This window comes from Drosophila melanogaster, chromosome X (assembly GCF_000001215.4).
Source record: "Drosophila melanogaster chromosome X".
NCBI classification, from domain to species: domain Eukaryota; kingdom Metazoa; phylum Arthropoda; class Insecta; order Diptera; family Drosophilidae; genus Drosophila; species Drosophila melanogaster.
Genome location: NC_004354.4, coordinates 7,619,537 through 7,640,970, shown reverse-complemented (window position 1 = coordinate 7,640,970; position 21,434 = coordinate 7,619,537). Strand labels below are relative to the sequence as shown.

Below are 21,434 nucleotides of genomic sequence, written 5' to 3'. Positions count from 1 at the left end.
GGCATTGAGAAGGGGTTGGTGTTTTTTTATTTTATTTTGTTTTATGCTTTTTTTTTGAGGTTGGGGGGTTGTTGGTAACTGAAAACTGCGTGCACGCCCAAAAGTATGCTATACAAAATATAAATTAGCTTTGATATGCGAAGCTGCTGACGAAGATGAGAAAAGTCAGGGGGGAGGAATGGATGGGGCGTGATATTCGGGTTGGGGTCCTGTAAAAAAGGATTATATACACGCGTGCCCTGCATATGTGTCTGTTTTGTGTGAAAAGATGCTGGAAAAAAGGATTAATGCGTGCGCCAAAGCAAGAAGAAGACGAGACTTGGCGAAAATGTACAGTGTGGGGGTTTTCGATTTTTAATGCGTCACATGACAGCGAAAAAGAGTTATATGTGGGAGAGAGATTGTGGAAACTCAAGTTCCTACGAGTTTTTTTCACTACGCCAAAAAGTGTCAAAGTGTGCGTGTGTACTCCGTTTGAGAGATACAGTTACAGTATTCATAATACCCAAAGCATGCGAATGTGTGTGAGTGGGCATCAAATTAGAGGATTTATAATTGCCATACGCATGGAGGAGAGGAAAATTAAAAGGTTGGAAGAGTACAGTTAATGAAGTACAACTGGCGGATTGCTGTGAAACCGATCGATGATTAGTATGAAGTTTACGGACATTTTTCAGAAATTACCTCCTATCCTAACAGGCATTAAACTAAATATGTTAATTCCTTAATACAAATACTACCAAGCCAGGTGTTACTGCCATTTGTGATTAAAGGGGGACATTGCAAACCCCCCTCCGTTTTCTAAACAACCCTTTTGGAATTCCACCTTCCCGCTTTGAGTGACCAAAAGTAATAATAATTTTTTGGCTTATCCTTATTATTACATAACGTATGCATACCTTTTTTTGTATGCCCCAAAAATACTCATTCCACTAACAACAGGACCAATCGTACATCAAAAATGAACGCTGGACATACATGTGTGTGTATTAGATGACCCTTTTTTGTGATCCAGTGGGTGGGTGGGTGTTAGAGCCCATTGTTCTGTCTGCCCCATCCCAGCCACGGTTTTTCGTTAGGCCTTTTTCGGCCAGGATTTTTGTTGTGTGTATTTTTTTCTCTTTTTTGTAAAGTAAATAATTAAGCATTACACTGACCAAATAGCACAAAGCAAAGGGTGTGGGAATGGTCAAGTCAAGGCAGAAAACGGGCCCAGACAAATACAAATAAATATAACTCATATGTGGGCATTGTGTGGGTTAAAGGGGGCTGGGGTTGGGGTTTTGGGGTGCGGGGGGATGTGTGTGTTCGGTCAGGCCATACAAATAATGATTAGAAGCCCCGCCCCTAAACCCTTGTAATTTTTGACATTTTTATGCGGGCCGCAAAATGCTTTCAGTGGGGATAAAAAAAGGAAAGCCGAAGGGTTGTCCATTACCTAAAATTTGACATTTTAAAATCTAAGCGAAATTAATGATTTCAGTTTCCTCGGTGGTGGTACAGTTGTGCACGAAGCATGTGAATGTGAATGCCTAATTAAATATTATGTGAATCCTTTCTGGGCTTAATCAGACCAAAGCATTAATATAAATGAACGTATTAATGCTTAAGGCCCCGCAGACTAGGGAATCAATAATTCTTTTGGGTGCTGAAATAGCAATGCCTAAGCTAGCTCTGTCGAAAAATCACTTAATTAAACCGAAAATGAAGCAATTTATTATTTGCGCTTTATAGCGAAGTTTCTTTGCTCCAGGACGAGACCCTTTTTCAATCAAAATTTCCAATCAATGTCAATTCATTATGCCGAGTTGCTCCATCTCTTGAAAAACCAAGGCAACCAAATTTAATGGTTGGGGTTGGTTGGTTAAAATTCTGCTACTAAAGCAACCCCGAAGACAAAACTCAGTTGGCATTTTTAATGAAAAGCCACGCCAACAACGATGGAGCGAAGCCCAAAAGTTGCCTGTCAAGTTTTGCCTAATCAAAATCGACAACATTTTATAGTTTGGGGGTTTTTTCGACGGGGGCTCTGTTCGTTCTCTATAGAGATGAGAAGACCTCACCTTACCTTTTTCGATGGCTTAGCCCGCAGAGTGTGTGACAAACAAATATTTGAGAACGTAAATCAGAAATCTTTCGCTTTCATTTGGCAATCCTTTTGTGAGCGAGGAGAAGTTTACGAGTAGAGGGAGAAATTTGGGGTTGCTTCTGCTGCAGTCCTGGCAAAATCGAAAAACATTTCGTGTATTAAAACCGAAACGAATTAATTTAATTAATTACAATCATGTCTTATTAGAGACGTATGAAGAAGACGACGACGACGACGACGACGACGAACCAAGACGTTGTCCCTCGGCAAATCAAGGGGCGAGGGGAGAAAATCAAGGCGGGAAATCGGGAAAAGGACGACAGTTTTGTTGCTGGCAAAATGAAACAACAGCGCGTGTCAGCTGCCAAAGAGTTGCTTTTGTTTCAAGTGCTGCCAGCGGAGCTTAGTGGGTTAAATTTCGATGGGCTGTGTGTGGGTATTCTTGGGGTGTTAAGGGTGAACCTTTGGGTGGTGGCGCCAAAATTTTATGCTCACATCATTTATAAATGCCTGATTTGTTATTTACAAAACGAGACAAGTTGCGGCATTTCGGAATTTTCCAAACGGAGTTGGGGGAGATGGGCTTCGGTCTACAGAGCTATACATTTACTCGTGTATGTGTGTACGTGTGCGTAAGTATGGGTGCCCCGCCACTTAATTTGAATTTGAGTAATTGCCCAAGGAGGAGAATTCGCTGGCAAAAGCTTTGTTCGCCCGGTTTTTAGTGGTTTTATTTGGGTTAAATTTAAAGTTTTATTTTCGCAGTTTAGGAAAACAGAGAAATCTATTCTTCATATATATTAACAGCAACATTCTGACTCAGGCAACTACTGCAAAGATAATGTCAGTCCGCATATAGCACTCAATATATCTCTCGCTTCTTTTAACACTTTGTTGGCTATTGTTGTTGCTGCTGCTGCTGCTGTTAATTAATTTCTGCAAAAATATTTATTATTATTAGTCGACCCGCAAATGACGATGGCAATGCACTCGGCCAGCGAACACTCGATTTATATATGTGCTATATATCTGTATAAAAATGCATGCCACTGATTCGCACTGCCTGAACAAACCAAGCCCCCCCCCCTCCCCTCCACCGAAAACCCCACTCCTGCCTGTTTTTTTTTTTTATTTGTGTTTTTTACCCCCCTCAACGACTTGACTGTCACTAAACGGCTCATCTAACTGCAATGCTTCATAGAAATTTGTTTGTATGGCCGGAGGAACGTATCGGAAAAGGGAGCATTATGGTGTTAAGGGGGCTGAGGGGTTAACGAGGGGGTCTGGCTGGCGGGCAACTTATTTTTACAACAACAATGAACCAAAGAGTGAGCAAGTGGAATGGAGGGATGGAGAGCGGGAGATGGGAGCACAAATCACAGAAATGAAAATCGAAAAGTGCATGCTTCTCCCATATAATATCAGGCAAATGAACAGACACAAATATGCATATGCGATATATTTGCATATATTTTTATACAGATAAAAAAATATGTAGGCCATCGACACGGTATCATAGATATCAATGTGTAACATCAAATTATGCAAATCATATCTACATAGTCAATGTTAAACCCACGTTACAAAATGGTAATTCAAATTACTGTTTGTATTACTGATGTACCAAAATGGTCAAAATTTTTCTACGGTGCATCTATATCTGCGTCTGTATATGTATATCAACACATACTATATACTTTGTATCCGAGAGTTGGGGCAACAACAAATTTACACTCCAACAGACGATGTCGTCGTGCCAGTCACTCAGTCAGCCAGAGCGGCTGTCTATAATGCAGTCCCGCCCCCTCCGCCTTCGTCCCATATTCCTCATATCGGCTGATATATACGCGCTCATTTATATATACCTACACTCATATATACATATATGTATATGTGCGTATGTGTCTGTCTTCATATCCCTCGACTCTTCTATAAAAATAGGCAAATAATTATTTAAGAATTTCTTGATTAATTGGCAACGTTGTTGTTGCTGTTGTTGGTGTTTTTGCCGCCAATGTTGTAGTTGTTGGGGCATGCAAATGTTGCCGCCGTCGTTGGCTAAGGCGAGTGAAAGAGTTAGAGAGAGGGGGCAGAGAGAGAGAGAGAGACAGCCATAGCAGGAGCAGACTGATGAGGCATTTTGGCCAACACTTGATTGCGTTTTCAATTGTTTGCCGTTATGCATTTTTGCCAATAATTCACATAAATGGCGAACGGGTTCCGTCTCTGAAAGACATTTGCAATTGTTTTCTATGTTTCAAGGAGACGAAAGACAACCAGCAACTTAGTTGCAACTTGAAATGCAAGAAAAAGGGGAGAGAGTTAAGCATTGCTATTTTAATGGGCGATTTTAATTGGATAAGCAGGAATGAAGTCAAGTATTTGCAATGAAATGTCATTCAGTTGATATGATGAGTTAATGCAAGGCAATGGGTGCAGTTCAATGAGCTTTGGGTATTCTCAGGTAAGATAATGATTTCGAGGGCTAACCAACCAATTAATGAAGTCAATGGAATGCTAATTATGCATCAAACGCTTGTTTCTAATTAACCTAATGGAATTTTAATTTTTTCGTTGTGCATAATAAATTGAAGTTGGCAAGTGACCCAAATTTGCACATAAAAAGAATATATAATGTTAAACATAACATATACGTTATCCAGCCGATCGATAGCAATAGCAACCGTTTTTCAAACAATTTCCCCCGTAGATTTCATTCAGAGCGACAGTTTCTCCATCTCTAGAAGGCAATTAGCATATTTTATATCAATTCTTGTCATACACGCATTCCACACCTTGCCATTTAGTCAACCGCCCCTCACACACTCTCCGGAACCCCAACCCCCGCAGAATTCAAGTGTCACCGCCCTAACAATTGACAAAGTTGCACAAAGGCTTGCCGAAAGAGATGGGGATATGAAGGGAAAAAGAGACGAGACATCGCACTCCTTTTGATGCCCCCCCCTAATGTCCCTTACTACTTCTACTGCTCCTTCATCGTCTGTATTTTCACGTCTGCGATGTGTGGCTCTCGTTTATTTTTATCAACTTTAGTTTTTGGGCTTTTTTGCACTTATTATGCGGCAGACAGAGAAAGAGAGGGTGCGATTTAGAGGAGAGAGGAAATATAGAAATGGAGAGACATTTCGCAGATTCAGATTCATCTTGTCGTTCCGCATAAATAACTGTCGCGTTCCCTCTATCTCTTTGCCTGCTCTGTCTGGCATGATGCATGCATTATTTCATTAAAGTATTACAATATTAATTCGATTTTCACTAATTGACAAGAAGAACAAGAGCAGACGGAACAGGCAAAGCGAAATGAATTGAAACGCAACGAATTTGACTCTGTCTGGAATCTGTAGATGTCATTGGGGGTGATTAAGAACATGGTATCAATACGGTTTTAAAATTGAATTTTAGTTTCGAATGGTGTATTAGAATGATTCCCTTGCATTTATTTTTCAATCTTCAGTTGTCTCTTATCACTGTTTCCTACAACCGGTCAAAATGCTCTCAATCCTGGGCTTAGTTTTGACCTGATTTCGAGACGGTTTAGCCGACTTAAAGCCACTTGGCAAAAACAAAAAAAAACAAAACCCTCGAAAAAATTCGCGGATAAACAAAGGAAAAAAGAATACAGCCCAAACGAGAGTGAGAGGCAGAATCGGGGAAATGGATATAGGTGGGTGGTTTCAGAGTCTGCAAATGTTGCGGTTTTTACGCACAACATTTGGGTGGGGGGGTGTATTTCTGTTGGGGATTTTGAAGCGAGTGAAAGAGAGGGGTAGAGACAAACTGTTGCTCGGCATTTTGCGTTGGCATGTTTGGTATGCTTCTGACCCCAAAGTACAAATCAATTGCATGTGTATGCTGCGGTGACTGTGCGTCTCTGGCTGTGTGTGAGCGAGTGTATCATTTGCACATCACACAGACACAGACGCACACAGATATTAACCCATACAGTGATAAACTGGCCACGTGCTGTGCTGTGCTGTGCTATGCTGGACTGCGATTGCGAGTGCGAGTGCGAGTGCCTTTTGGTCAATGCCAGCCGACTGACTGCCGGCCTTGTCTCCCTGCGAAATTGTGTCAATTGCAGTGGCCACTGGGAGATGTCACCATCAACCCATTCCACAGGCCACCCACTTTTCACACACCCAACACCCACTCACACACATTGTCCACACTCAACGCAATGTCAACAACATGCGCAGGTTGCGCGTATTTTCGCAAAAAGGGGGCGGGCAATTTCCGAGTTCGTTGCTTTTTGGGGAGCACCCGAGGCCTATGACTTTTCAATGTCAAACTGAGGTTAATAGGGATAATAAACGGGAGCGGTGATTTATTTCTTGGTATCTACTTTGTTTCAGACCACTAATTTTTCCAAGTAGATAAGATTACAAGCTATATCACCCCATAAATTCCTGCCTACTTGGATATCTATGTATTTCCCCTTGAAGTTGGTATTCTGCGAACTGCAGTTGGCTTATAATTCGTTTCCTTCTTCTTCAATCACTTTTTCTTTATGTATTTATCAATTCCTCAACGGTTGAGCAGACGATGAGTGGCATGACCTTCAATGTGAAATCAAAATCAAAATTAAAATCGAATGCTCCCACGCATTCAATGGATGAATGCTTAATGATGATCTTTCCAACAAAGAAAAGATACGACAAAACCGAAACGAAACGAGGCGAACGCTTAATTTAATTTCCTCCAGACAAAATGTGAAATTCGATCGAAAGCATTTTGTATGCCGAAAAACAAAAAGCCCAACAAAGAATCGCTCAAAAGCTGAACCAATTCTTTTTTTTTTTTGGTTTTGCATATCGACAAGGGCAAACAGGAAATCCATGTTTATGTTTAAATTAATAATAATACAAGAGAGCAGGGTACATATATACGTATTTATAATATAAGAAGGGTATCAATGAAATGCTGCCCATTGAACGAACTCTGATGGCGATAATGATGTTGCTGATGATGATGATGCTGACGTTATGCGGGACAGCATTAATACAATAAATTATATTATGGCTCTTCCTGTTTGCTCCGATAAAAAAAAAGCGAAGAACGAAATTGAACAATATTTTTCGCTCTCTTCTTTGGGCTTTAGCTTTAGCTTTAGCCTTTTTTGCGGGGGATTGATAATAATGCCTGGTCGTGGCTGGATCTGGCAGATCTTGAGCGTCTGATTTGTGCAAATAATTGAAATTTGCATATAATGAAGGCGACACACTGGGGGCGTTCAATAAAGGGGGTCTTCGGGGGACTGCGGGCTTCGGGGTGTTTTTATTTTTTATTTTCTTTTTTTTTGGCCTTAATTTTTTATTTTTTATGAATGAAGCATTTCATGCACAGTAGCTGCAATCAAGTCGTGTGCTAACTCTTTTGGTCCCAGGATAAGTCTATTGTAAACTGGAAACATAAATTACATTTAAGTTGAAGTAACCCCCCTCTTTACCTTGAAATGTATGAAAAAAAAGGAAACCCTAAAGCCCAAAAACTGGTACCCAAATTGATGATCATCTGGTAATGAGCATGATGATGTTGCTGTTGCGCCCACTTTGTGTGGGCGAGATGTTGCTGGTGTGTCTGTTGATGTTGCTGCCGTGCTGTTGCTGATGTTGCTGTTGTTGCCAAGTTGTTGTCGCTGCTGCTGCTGCTGTTGCTGCCTCTGATGCTGCTGCTAATGGCAGACAGACGAGACAAGTTTTGACATATTTTGTTGCAGGAGGATGGAGAGGACAGCACCACCAACAACTACAACAACAGCAACGACATGAATGAAACGCAAATGAATGAAATGCGGCTCGAAGGCAGCAAGCAAGCAAACACACACACACACACACACACAACACGGCCAAACAAAAAGCGCAAAAAAGTGAAAAATATGTATGCAGAAAAAAAGAGGGAAAGAGAAATCTGAAAACAGGACCCCCAATCGCACGTGTGTGTGTGTAGTTATCATTATAATGCCAGTCGCGACAAACATCATTAGTTGCTCACCACCTTAAGTGGAGCACAGTGTCTGTCTGGCCAAGGGGAATGGGTAAAACTGAAAAATTCAGTCGAAAACTTACGAATTCTGAATGAGAGCAATGAAGTGGGAGTATTACCTGCAAAGAGAAGATGGAAATTATTGTTAATTTTATAGTTATAGTTTTGGCAAAAATACTAATTTAAACTATAATATTCATTGTTTAATTAATCACTTATTTTTTATGTGTGTTTATCTGTTTACTGAAAACCATGAACCGAACAATGAATAACTAGCGGTGAATCACGTTAAAATTGTTGATAAATATTGTATCAAAGAGTGATCAAGGTTAGGTAACCTCACTTTAAAATCTACAAAGATATCTTTTTTTATACAGCACAGAGTAAAGAATGAATCACTTTAAGTTTCCGCTTTGAAAAATGTAAGAAAAAGCAATCGATGCGACAATTTTCTTTGCAATTTCAGCTTAGATCACCATTAGAACTTTTAAAGCATTCACTAATAACAAAACCGATACCATATCCCAACACGGTACACGCACCAATCAATTGGTATAACCACAAAGTTGGTAGAAAATATTTCGAAGCTACAGCCAAGTCGGTCGGAATACGTCGGTAGCCGATATAACGCGTCAAATAGCAATTAACAACTGATGTAGATAATTTGCTGGACAAAATATTCTGAGCGCGAAAAAACTTCAGCCCACCGAGACATACGGACAAATACACACACAAATATATATATATATATAAAATCCATATAAATACACATGTGACTGTGTGTGTGTATCCACACACGAAATGGCCGCAGAATTTTGTGATAAACGACAAAATAAAATCAAATCTAAAGCTACCAAAAAAAAAAAAGAAAAAAAAAACAAGAATACCAGAATGAAATAAAATAATCACAAGGCAGCTACTGAAGCTGCCTTTGTGTGTGTTTGTGTGGCATTAGTTGGATAAAGCTAAAGAAGAGCAACAATTTCTAAACAAATACATCATCATCATCATAATTATAAAATTAAATTCCTGTTGCCGTTTTTTTTTATCAATTTTATTTGTGGCCGAGACGAGGAGCAGGGGATCAGGTGTTATAAAGGCCATACATTTCGTGTAGCAATGTTTAAGTATTGCTAAAGATACCGAGAGTCAGAGATATACATATGTGGCCCCAGATAAAGTTAAAGTCGAATGTGTGCTTAAGATATCTAGACAAATAGCTGCCATATTTATATGGAGACGTAATCAAGTCAGTCAAGTAAAGCTTCGTCTATTGGCCGAAGGTACAGATACAGTGTGATACTGTACCGCCCCATATACAGATAAGATCTGCACCTTATCTGCCCCTGATGTATACGCCTATATAAGCCGCATATATAGTATATATAGTATATATCCTCGCCTGCTTAGTGGACAAACAAATAGCGTATAAATAAAAAGAAATTACAACAAAAAGCGAGACAAGGGTGCCAGCGAGATAAGAAGTCAAGAAGTGGCAGTCATATCTGCCTGACGAGCTCGTAATATAGCCATAGATATAGCCGAGATATCAGTTAATCGGTGGGCCATATAGTCGCACACACACACTCATACACTCATACTTACAAAAAGATTCGCCCGCATGGCGGAGACAATCGTCATAAATTGTTTAGTTGTTGGCTAAACATGTTGAAAGATTTATGGTAGGGCTATACGGCCATCATATAGTGATTTGTAAGAAATCGGCCAGATATACGTGCAGATATATATTAGGCGATGTGACTATGTGGCACTCTGATTAGGCAATGGCGTCAGTTGGTTAGTAAAGTGTGAAAAACTGGGAACCTTGAGCTACTTGGAGTATTTGCTCTTGACGTCTGGAGGTTTTTGATATAACACCACTAGACCGAAACTGATCTTAACAAATAATCCATATACTATCATTTCGTATGATTTTGGTATTCTGCTACTAAAAGTATTGTAGAGACTTTTGTGAAGCTGTATATATAAAAAAGTATATAATATGTCAACTATCGAAAAGATAAAAAATAAATGAAAAAGCAAACCAAAATGACATGCAATGAAACACGGGCAGGAACAAAAAATGGTATATATCGCTTCTATCTGTGCACACAATCGGCGAATATATAAACGAGCGAACTGATATATGTACATTGCCCATCTATATATCTATATGTATCAAGCGAAATCCCTACAATAAAACGGGGCGGAGCACAAGTGGCAAAAAAAAAAAAAAAGAAGAAAAATATCGAAACGAAAAGAAATGAAGGAAACGAGAAATGGGAAAGCAAAAGAAGAAAAATCTGCCAAGTGAAAAGAAATCGGAGCCAGCTGAAACTCGAATGGCAGTGGAAATGCGAATGGAAATGGGGAGGGGGCGAAAAATGGAGGTAAAAGGAAGCCTCAGCATCAGCAAATCCTGATGCTCCATCTGTATCTGTATTTGTATCTGTCTCTGTCGCTGTGTGCACGTACGACTATACATATATGTGTCTGTACACCTATACGTACCAGTGTAGATGTTTCTGTAGTTGCCAGCACTCGAATAAAATCGAATAAGCATAAAAACGCATGCCATAAGGATACGTATGTGTGTGTCCTGAGTACATAAGCCGATGCGATGCTGTATCCACAAGATATACTCTATACACATGTCTAAGCGGGCTGGATTTGGGTTGGCTGCGCCTCGAACGCATATTCAATAATGACATAAGTAACACACACGCACACGACAACCTCCTTTCTTTACACCTGCGTTTCTTCCTTGCCGCTCGTTGAGTACGCTTCTTAGCACCTAAAAGCATGCTACTATTTTTTCACTCGCCACTCAACAACAACAACAACAACAACAAGGCTTCCCACCAACACACCCACACATGCCATTCTGTATTTGTGTGTGTGCACTTGATTACATTTCTGCTTCTTCTCTTTTTCTCTTTATCCCCCTTCGGTCTTTTTTTTCCTTTGGCTCCCTACACATGTATATTATATATATTGACGTTAACCCCCCTCAACGCTGGTTGGGCGCCTTTGAAACTTGGGAACTTGTCAACCCAAACCCCCGAAAAGCCAATCCCCACCCCAATTCAATGCCCCAAAACGCACGAAAAAAACCCCCCTGATAGTAGTAGGGGTTGCATAGGGGGTTGGAAAAAATAATAATAATAAAGAAAAAAAGAACCGAAGCTTAAAGGGCGCTGAGAGAGAGCGACATCGCCATCGACAGGAAAACGAACACGAACCGAAAAACGAAGTGTACGAAGCTCCTCTCGAAAAAGCGTAGCTCAGAAGAGGGTAGGCGGTGCTGGGTGGAAAACTCTGGGTGGTGGGTGGCAGCCTCCCATTTCAGGGCCTTAGCTGTTGATGGCTTCCCAATCGAAATCGATGTTCGTATGTATTTCGCTCCTTTTTCTCGGTTACGTTTTGGATTTTTTTTAACCTAACCACCCTAAAATAGAAATTTCACTCGTTTGCTCGCTCTCCTCTCTCTCTCGCTCTCTCTCCTTTTGGCTCTTCAACTCTCTCCACTTTTTTTTTTTTGGGTGGGCCCTGGTTGACAATATTCCTTGGGTGGGTAGCAGCTTTAAGGCTTCAACGATGTTCGGCATTGAGTCGAGTGAAAGTGCCGCCTTGTAAGTTTTTTCTTTTTTTTTCCTTCACCCCTCCACCCATTGCTGCTTCTTCCTTGTGTTTTATGGCTGTCTGGTAGTAAGATTCCCCTTGCCCCCCGTTCATTGGTTTTTTGTGTGTTGCTTTTTTTCCACTCATTTTTACGTTCTTGTTATATTATTATTTTTTTTATAGCGCCAAAGCTTCGGTTTTCGAGTTCGGGTGCCAAGATAGAAAGGGACAGCAAGTGCTGAGCAAGAGAGGAGGTCCTTCCCCAACGCAAGGAAGGGGGGGGGGGTTCGAAAAAAAAGGAACCCATACGGGCAATACCAAATTGGATTGGTTTCAGTTTCGGTTCGGTTCGGTTCGGTTTATGGGGGAAAAAGTGGGTGTAGAACTTTGTCGAGGGGGGTTGGTTGTTGGGTGATTGGATGGATGTCGTGTATTGGCATCTAGGGGAGGGTGAATGGGTGTCTGGATGACTGAGAAGGAGCACAACATTTTCCTCTCCTTTTTTTTGTTTTTTTGGTTTTCTCCCTCGCTTTCCTTTTTTTCTCCACATAAAAATTTGTGCGTCAATTGAATTCGATTGGACGAATCCAGAAACGCACGAGTGGATTTGTGTGTGTGTGTGTGTGTGTAGGGAGCGAAAGAAAGAACGGAAAAAAGGGCAGCGCTGTTGGCAGCGCAGTCAGCGACAACGAAAAGCTGTTAACCTTTCGCACATAAACACACACACACACAGAGATACCCACCGTATATATATGGATTGCTTTCAATACATATCGGCAACGCCTTTCGGGCCCCACTTGTGATTGGTTTTCACCGCACAGGCAGAGGCACAAGCACACATATACGTTTTACTACCGAGTACATAGGGAGGCAGGGGTAGCTGATGTATTCCTACAGTAGTTGACCCTAAGTAACTCGATTTCTGCTTGAGCTAACCAGATGAAACTTTGGCACGGTCTTACGTGGGCTATTCAATGTTGAAATGAAACAAAGCAGGGAGCTGTACCAATTGGATGTCAATGCTTATTATAACCTAAGAAACTGGACTTCTGATTACGTTGGAAACTTTCTTTGAAGTGGCCAAGTAAGGGATTTGAAAAGTAATATATTGCAGATTTTATCAAAACCAACATATGACCACTTTATGCGCTGAGAACCTATCTTTGGTTTTTGGTAATTCTATAAATACCTAACAAGTACATTTAATTAGTCACTATAATTCTTAGCACATGGCCTCACATATTTCCAAAAATAATTAACTTACTCAGAAGGAATGTACGCAAAGTAACTAATCATCTGAAAGATTTTTGATATTAACTAATATTTAAATTATTAAAAAAAATTAAGTAAATTTAATACACATATATTTCCATTTGCTTATTTGGGAAAAACAGCCAAATGTCATTAGTCAAAGTAAAGATATGAGCTGTGAGCGATGAATGCAAACCCCAAAGTACTTTGGTCCATGGTTAATAAGAAAAAACTATCCAAATTAATGATTCACAGGGGGAACTGCTTATCGCGTTCAAGTTGCAAATGAACCAGTTATCGATCGTGAATCAGAGGTCAGGCACGTAAGAGATCTTAGTGCAATAGTACGGAATGGGATTCGGTTCGAAATCGGGACAATATACATATGTGTGGATATATCGTATGTGGTTCGAACCGCTCGTCCATTGGCCCCTCCACCTTTTTCGGTTTTCGGTTCGCCTGTCGATTGCTGATACAAGCACACAGGCACACAGGCATGTGTGGATTTTGAAACCAGTCAGGCAAAGCGAACGAATCATCGGCCGTGTGCTTGTGTGTGTGTGCGCCAGTCAATAACGTCCAATCAGGTTTGTTAAAAATCTATCTATATATGATGTTCATGATGACGGCGACGCAGTCGATGTCCGCACACTCACACACACGTGAAAGAGCGAGAGAGAGAGAGTGAGAAAGCGAGAGAGACCCCTCTCGAAAAACGGACTCAAATGCAGGCTAGCACCCTCCACCCCACTGCCTCGTCAGACACCACGCTTCTGCTCTTTCATTCATTTGCTCTGGGTTATCGAACACACATTGAACCGAGTGCTGTTGTATGTGTGTGTCTTATCAGCTGCAACTGCTCGCTTTCTCTCTCTATCCCTCTCAGCCTCTCTCTTTCACTCTGTATATCTCCTTCTGCCACACTCGTACGAGCGGGCGTTTTCTCCCCGTCTCTCTCTGTGGCAGTTTCACTCAATGATTCGCAGCGTATTGAGCCTTATTTTGAGTGTTCTCTCTCACTCACAGTCTCTTGAAAAAATCAAGCTAAAAAAACCAAATAAGTAATTGCAGTTTCTTGGTTGCAATTGAGAGAGCCACACTCTTCGTGAAATTTTCTCGCCTCTTCTCTCATCCGTTCTCTCGCAGATTTTTTGTTTATTTCTGTTTTTCACTGATTGATTTTCCATAATATCCAACCCCAGGCAGTGACGTCGGCAGAGGCAGCGCTGCTCGCACTCACGTGTGTGTGTGCCTGTGTGTTAGTGTGTATTGAACTCTTAGCCAATGGCAAAAATTTACAATTGCGTACGATTTCCCAATCAAAATGGCACACAATGATAAAAAAACTGGAACCGACTGGCGCTGTCGAAGGGATAGATTGAATGGTAAATAAAAATTGAAACTGCATCTACAATTAAAATAAAGTGGAGCCTCACTAATGCAACTTTTTGTGGAGGTTCAAAGGTACCTTAAAGTAAGGACCTACACTTATTGCAGCAATCACGCCCATTCCCTTACAAGGCCCCACTTAAGTTCACAGAAAAATCAGGAGGTCCAAGCGCAGCAAATGCCGGCTCCTTGTGCGCATCTCTGACATATTTCCAATATCATTGGTCGATAAATACCGAGTAAAACGAATCGAAACGAAACGTACGAAAATGGTATGTTAAGGGGGGGGGAGGGGGTGGACCTCAAGGGGCTGGCCTCGTACATATGTAGATCCCTCCCAGCTCACAAAAACACACTCACTTTTGAGGGGACTAGTAAAAAATGAGAAGGGACTCGCTTCGTTTGTCCTTTATAGTTGGCCATACATATATATAAGTACATATGTGTTCACCACTTGTTGTTGTTAGTTGGGTGTCGATTTATCGTTGTTGTTGCTAAAGGACATCCATGTGTGGAGTTGGTGCAAAAACACTGTACTTTTTTTAGTTCAAGTAACCATTGGCTTACATTTAGCTTCAAGTTTCGAAATATGTGACATATGAGTCTATTTAATCTATTTGCTATTCCTCTAAAGTAATCCTTACTAACTCCTAAACAGGTGGAAAAATCTGTTTAATCTTTGCTGACTTTAACATTGCCTCATTTGATGCATTTTTACGACTAGCACTTAGCTTCAGTTTCCAAGAGATTTTCGTTTCCTCCTAAGATTTCCGATTACCGATTCCGATTGGTTTCCGATTGCCCAAGAGTTCCCTTACCCACACACATACGAAAGACAAATCCCTCTTTTATCCCCATGGCCATAAACGAAGTCTGCCAATACAAAAAGAAGGCGTTGTACTGAGAGACCCATCCACAGACTGCAGAGGCATGCCCGCAAGGTCTTTGGAAGGAAGGAGGGATTCCGATTGTGAGGAGAAGGGTGTGTTGAAGGACCAAAAGGATGGGACTTTTATAGGAGGCCCTATGTATGGGGTAGGGTCTTTCGGAGAGTCAGTGTCGACGCACTCAAAACTGAACGGAACGGACATGGACAGCCGGAGAAGAGAAAAGAGGATACCCAGTGCAGGCGTCGTCCTTCGTACTCGTCGTAATAACGAGTTGTGGAGAAAGAAGAAGTACGAGGACCAGGGGGAGGAAGTGAAAAGGAAGAGAAGAGGAAGCACTGGGTCCTGCCGAGGACTACACAAACGATGATGATGACGACGACGACGACGACAATGTCCTTTCACATTTGTCGTTTTGGCCGAGACGATAGCTTCAGCTTTAGCCGCACAGTTCGCTGCTGTCTCTTTCCCTGTCTGTGTATTAGTGTGCCTGTGTCTGTGTGCGGAGGGACTGACTGTGTGTGTGTTTGTGTTGGTGTCGAGGGGGTGGTGATGGCATAAAAAGTTTACTTGTCTGCGATGCTGTCTGCCCCAAACTGCTGCCAATTTTTATGCGCTCCCTACATCTTTTTTTTTTATATCCACCTCCAGACCGAACCGAACCACCAGCAAAACCACCCAGTACCAACCTACACCCTCCACCACCTCCTCCTCCTCTTTTGGCTGCTGCTTTATTTCATTTCATCTTCACTTTCGGGTTTCGTTTTCTTTCTTTCTTTCTGACGTGTATAGATTTTTGTTCGGTAGGGATGATTGCCAGCTTTCGGGGGGTGGATGGATATGGTGGATATTGGGGGTTGACTGGAGGAGGAGCCGTACATTCCGATTCAAGGATATTTCCCGATATGTGGAAAAAGAAGAGCAACGAGAGCCAGAGGAGCAGGGCAGCAGAAAAAAAAAATGAAATAAAATAAAATAAAGAGAAGCTCGAAGCGAAAGAAAAGACAGGAAAAATGGGAGGAAATTGGGTAGGGGCTATGGGGTCTTTGGGAGGTCCTAGGAGTTCGACTCGCTCTCTTTCTCGTTCTATGTTTGTGTGTGTGTGCGGCTCCTGTTCTTGATTGCGCGCGTTAGCAGAAATGAAAATCGGGAGGAAAAATATATATACAAAAAAAAAAGGAAAAATGAAAGAAAAACGAAGTTGGAGAAGAAGAAAAAGCAATCGCGGCATATAAGAAATAAAAAAAAAAAAGAAAATAAGGGAATTTATTTCTTTTCGAGCGCGCGCAGGATTTTTGCCATTTTCTATATATATACATGGCCAGCAATCCATACATAGCAATGCATATATATGGCCATAGATATTTGTGTGCATGCTATATACAATCTAGAATGGCTGGAGCACTTTTCTGAATAGCTTTGGCCGTGTACATGGCAATAAATTGCCCTCTGCCAGCGCTATTTGATGATTTTTATGCTCCGTATCTTCACTTCCCCACATCCTGGCCCCCTATTTTTGCTGCCCCGTATGGAGTAACCTCACGTAACTCGGTTACTTGAGTGGCTATGAAGCTGGGACTCGACTTAGGCTTAAGTTCCTGCTTGGTCTATCAAGAATAACTGAAAATCTTTAGAGATTTCGAGTGTTCTGGAAAGTAGGAAGTTTCCGGCTTCAGTGGGTTTTATGAGTAATTTGGCCCTGTGATAATCCTTCTATTGTCACTCGCTTTTAATTACAAGAAAACTTGGATAACATGCAGTTCGCGTAATATTACCAAACACATATGTCGGTTAATTAAATCCCAACATGCAAACAAATTATAACAACAAAGTAAGCATATACAAATTGCTATATTAAAATGTATAATTATATGAAAATCAAACACACACACACATGCCAAAATGCTAATGATCAACCCATTGATTCAGTTAAAACAAAATCCACCTACATGTTTACCCTTAGGCAAAATCAACTCAAGTAACTTGACTTTTGCCCGGGCAATAATGATCAAACTTTGCACGATTGAAACTATGATTGGAAAACCGAAAATGTGTATAAAAATCAAAGAAATCCAGACATGCCACAGCCCACAAAAATAAAAGTGAGCCACAGAAGCGAAGCCACATTTATGGCGATCGCGCAGCTTAAAACATCCGGTAGTTAAACAATCTTACAATGAGCCTAAGCTCGGCTAAGTTGACTTCAATTATCAGACTCAGTTTGGTTCGGTTTGGTTTGGATTTGGATTTGGTTTTGGTTGTTTTTTCTTCTTCTTCTTCTTTTTTTTTGTTGTGTTTGACTGAGATATGGGGGATGGGGGATGGGGAATGATGGAATGGGATTGGGATTGTCTCGTCCGGCGGCCAGATAATAATCATTAGTATGATCAATTGCCCGGGCAGCGAGCAGAAAAAGTGTTGCGTTTAACTGGTAAATCAGTTCGACTACCGGCTGAGTCCGTATCTGAGATATGAGATCCACCGCCGGACGTTGGCGGCGGAAAGACACTTAATTGAATTCGATTTGACGACTGGATGGATGGATGGACTGAACTGACTACTGACTACTCTGACTACAGTAGTAACTGAGCGGGTCCGACTTTGGCATGTCAATGTAGAACAAACGGAAGTCGCTCCAAAATAAATTGAAAGCAAAGCAGAAGCAGAAGCAAAAGCAAAGCTGAGCTCAGAGCATAAATAGCCCGAAAATCAAAGGCAATCAGCAGTGAAACAAAAGTCGAAACAGAAGCGGGGCCAACATTTTATTGTTCCACTCCATATCCATATGTGTGTGTAGGCTGCTTCCTGTGTTCATCATAAAAAATCAAAGTAATAATGCGTGTACTTGCGTTTGCCACTTTATAGATTTATTAGGCGGCAAGACCCTCTCCTTATTTCCTATACGGATCGTTCAGCTACCAGAGGCTCGGGATCCCGAGTACCCGACTTTTTATGCTCAACGGAAATTCAAATTAAAATTGAATGCCATAAGGGAGCGTGAGTGCATCTGACAATGATGCGTTTCGCCCGCCTTTAATTTGATTTCTCCAGTTCAGTACGGTTTGGTTCGAGTTGGGATTTGCATAAGAACAGAACTGAACCTCTATTCAGATGAAGTCGTGGCGATCGAACATTAACTTGCAAGAGTAGAGTAAAAGAAAAAAAAATATATAGGATGAGCATTAAATGCGCGGGCGTGCATATAAATCAAAATGCGGACTTATGTTTCTCCAACAATGAAATATGTGATTCAATGACTTCCTCCCAATTAAAGGCTGCGCTTGGCTGTCTATTTTTGGCTTCCTCAAGGAATTACAGACCTCATTTTCGGAGTCTCCCTCTAGCTGTAAAAGGTGTGCTCCTCCGATCTGTCCATATATCATATATATGGTATAGTGACTTTGTGTGCGGGATGTGCGACGAATTCAATGAGATGCGCTCGGGATCAAGGAGGGGAATATGCGATATGGAGATGGAGATGGGAACCAAGGAGCTATGAAGTGTTATGTCCAACAGATGTGCGATAAGTGCAACAAAAACAATAACTTGGGGATATTATTGGGGTGTCGTAAAAAATAGTGTCGACTTTTGGGAAAACTATTTAGCAAAGTAGCTCACGCCCATTAACTAAATCAAAATCAACTGCTATTGCTAGCACAGAAATTATTTAACCTATTAGTCAGCTTCCGTTTCTTGATATTTCTCATTAAAATTTCTGTGGCTCAAAAATCCAACATTACCAACATTTAATCAGTAGTTATTTTTATCACTGATTCACTTCCTGCCACCGTTGCACGAAATACTTGTACATACTTACAATATTTTATTTAACACTAAGCTCTTTTTGTAGTAACTTCGATGTAAACATACCTGTAAAAGAAGAAGACATGTGTCAATTAGACAAGTTCGATATGTAACTTAGAGTTGTTAAAATTTTATACAAAACGTATAATTTTGTTTTATCAGAGTAAAATGCTTGATACTTCAATGTTGTTTGCCCAATTTCAATGCGATTAAATTGGGGCCTTGAACGGAGTTTTTGGCTTAAAGCCGCCCAACTGTTGCCACCCCAAAAAAGAGTGAAATGTTCTAATTAAAGCCAACAGTAAAAGGCACAAACATTCGCTGGCACACACATACAGTGCCAGCATGGCAGACGGGAAAAGACGGAAAATGTGCCAAGAGGCAACGATGATGATGATAATGATGATGGTGATGATGATGATGATGACGACGACGACGACGACTACGTCGGCAGTGAAAACTAACCTCAGACAACAAAACAATAACGAAAATTCTAAGCAAGCCGACAACGACGTCGTCAGCTGGCCCGGCAAAAAACTAGCAAAAGAAATTAAATTTAAAGGAAAAACCGGCGAGTCCTACTACTACAACGAATCCCTCCTTCCGAAAAAAGCACGAAAACCTTGCCTAGTGTAAGGCGCCCTCAAGTAAATTAAACGCTAGCCCGCTCTCTTTCACTCCACGCTAGCACCCTCTCTTTCCACAGCTGGCAGGCAAAGTAGCAAAATTAGTGTATCAAAAAGAGCCGAGCAAAAAGACGAAGACGTGGTCTAAAAAAGGGGGTAGAAAATAGGGAGTGGAGTACTATGTGTGTGTGTGTTTATGGAGGATGGGGCTTCAAAGCCAGAGAAAGACAAGGCACTTTTGGCGTTGTATTAGTGTTGTTGTTTGTTTGTGAGTGTTGTTTTTTTTTTCCTGTGCTGTCTTAAACTTAGACCACGTCCTTGAGCTTCAATATGCCAGGCTATGTGTGTGCAAAAGCTGTTGAGCCTATGTCTAAACTTTAAAGCGAGCAACAGTTTAAGCCAAGAGAAAGTGATAGTCACAGCTGGTTTTAACCTACTTCATAATTTTGAATATGGAAAGCTTTTAGTTTTCTTCAAGGCTCATTAAATGTTTATTTGGAAATGTTTTTGGAAATGGATTCTTTAATGGAGCGCTTCGCTTTCACATTAAAAATCGTATATACGGCCACTCTTATAACTTAAAAAAAACTTAAAACTTTAATTTTGTCCAAAAATTCGACATAAATAATTATGATTAATTCTTTAAAGACTTTTGTGAATGCTGCAGTATAAACTGTAAACACTCACGCACACTCCCTCACTTTTAATTACGCACGTTTTGCGGTGGCGACAGAGAGGGACGGACAGACAGAGAGTTTGCGAGCGGGAGTGAGATGGGTGGTATGGCTGCATGTGCGCGTCTAGGAAAATGCCGCAAACGCATGATTCCGCCACCCACCGCCCAGCCGCCACTCAATTGCTTTTTGTTGTTGCTGCTGCGTGCATTGCATGTGTCCTTGAAAGTTTTTGGCATAGTTTTTGGCTGGCACCGAAACACAAGCCAAAGCAGTTAATGCTCTCTAAAATCCTATTCTCGTGTGTGCGTGCGTGTGTGGGTTAATGACACTGGAGGCTGGCCACACTGGCTTTAAAGCAGGGGTGGGTCGGATCTTTCGCCACACTAGTACCAATAAGTCAACCTATGCAAACAGTGCCGCCGACATTGATTCGGCCGAAATCAAATTAAACACTCGAGACCCTTCGGCACAGGCCACTTAAGATTCATCAGTTGACCCTTGTTGTTTTCGTTAGTTTTATTGAAGCAGGGCTTATCATAAGCCACCGATCTGGGCCAAGAGCATGATATGACAGAAATTATGACTTCATAAACGATTTACTCGAACTACAAAAAATATACAACACGCACGCACACAAACACACCCAGCACAAGAGAATTCAATAGAAATTTACCAGAAAACCCTCGAAACCCCCCGATGGATGCCAAAAATGTTTGGCAATTATGCGAAGGGAAAACTTTGGGCCAAACATTATATCATAATTAAAGGGAATATACCCAACATGTATGTGTGTGCTTATCAGTGCTTGCCAATTATGAGGGAGGGGGTATGGCCCGCCCTCGCTTTTATGACCTCTTAAATATTTATGATGCCCCGATACCAAATGAGCCAGCCAAATGAGCAACTATCATGGACACACACCATAAAGCCCCCTTTCCCATAAAAACCGGGGGAAAGAAAACACCACAAGAAACAGAGCAATTTGAAATAAATTTTAACAAATTAACAGTGGCAAACTAATCCCCGAAACATAACAATGGTCCATCGCCCACACACGCAAAAGTATTGGCAATCACCATAAATTGTC

General features: G+C 41.2%; 1 protein-coding gene across 3 annotated transcripts in view; it reads right to left on the bottom strand.

The window, feature by feature from the left end:
* Nucleotides 1-21,434, bottom strand: part of ct (cut) — a 70,432-nt gene that overhangs the window by 37,889 nt on the left and 11,109 nt on the right. The window contains exons 1-2 of one of the 3 annotated variants that reach the window (NM_001258636.2): nucleotides 8,635-8,749; nucleotides 8,176-8,211 (exon numbers count right to left, since the gene is read on the bottom strand). The exons of the other annotated variants lie outside the window; for them this stretch is intronic. The gene's annotated coding sequence lies outside the window, so the exon portion shown is untranslated. Of the gene's footprint in view, nucleotides 1-8,175; nucleotides 8,212-8,634; nucleotides 8,750-21,434 lie in introns of those variants that run through there. 3 annotated transcript variants of the gene reach the window in all.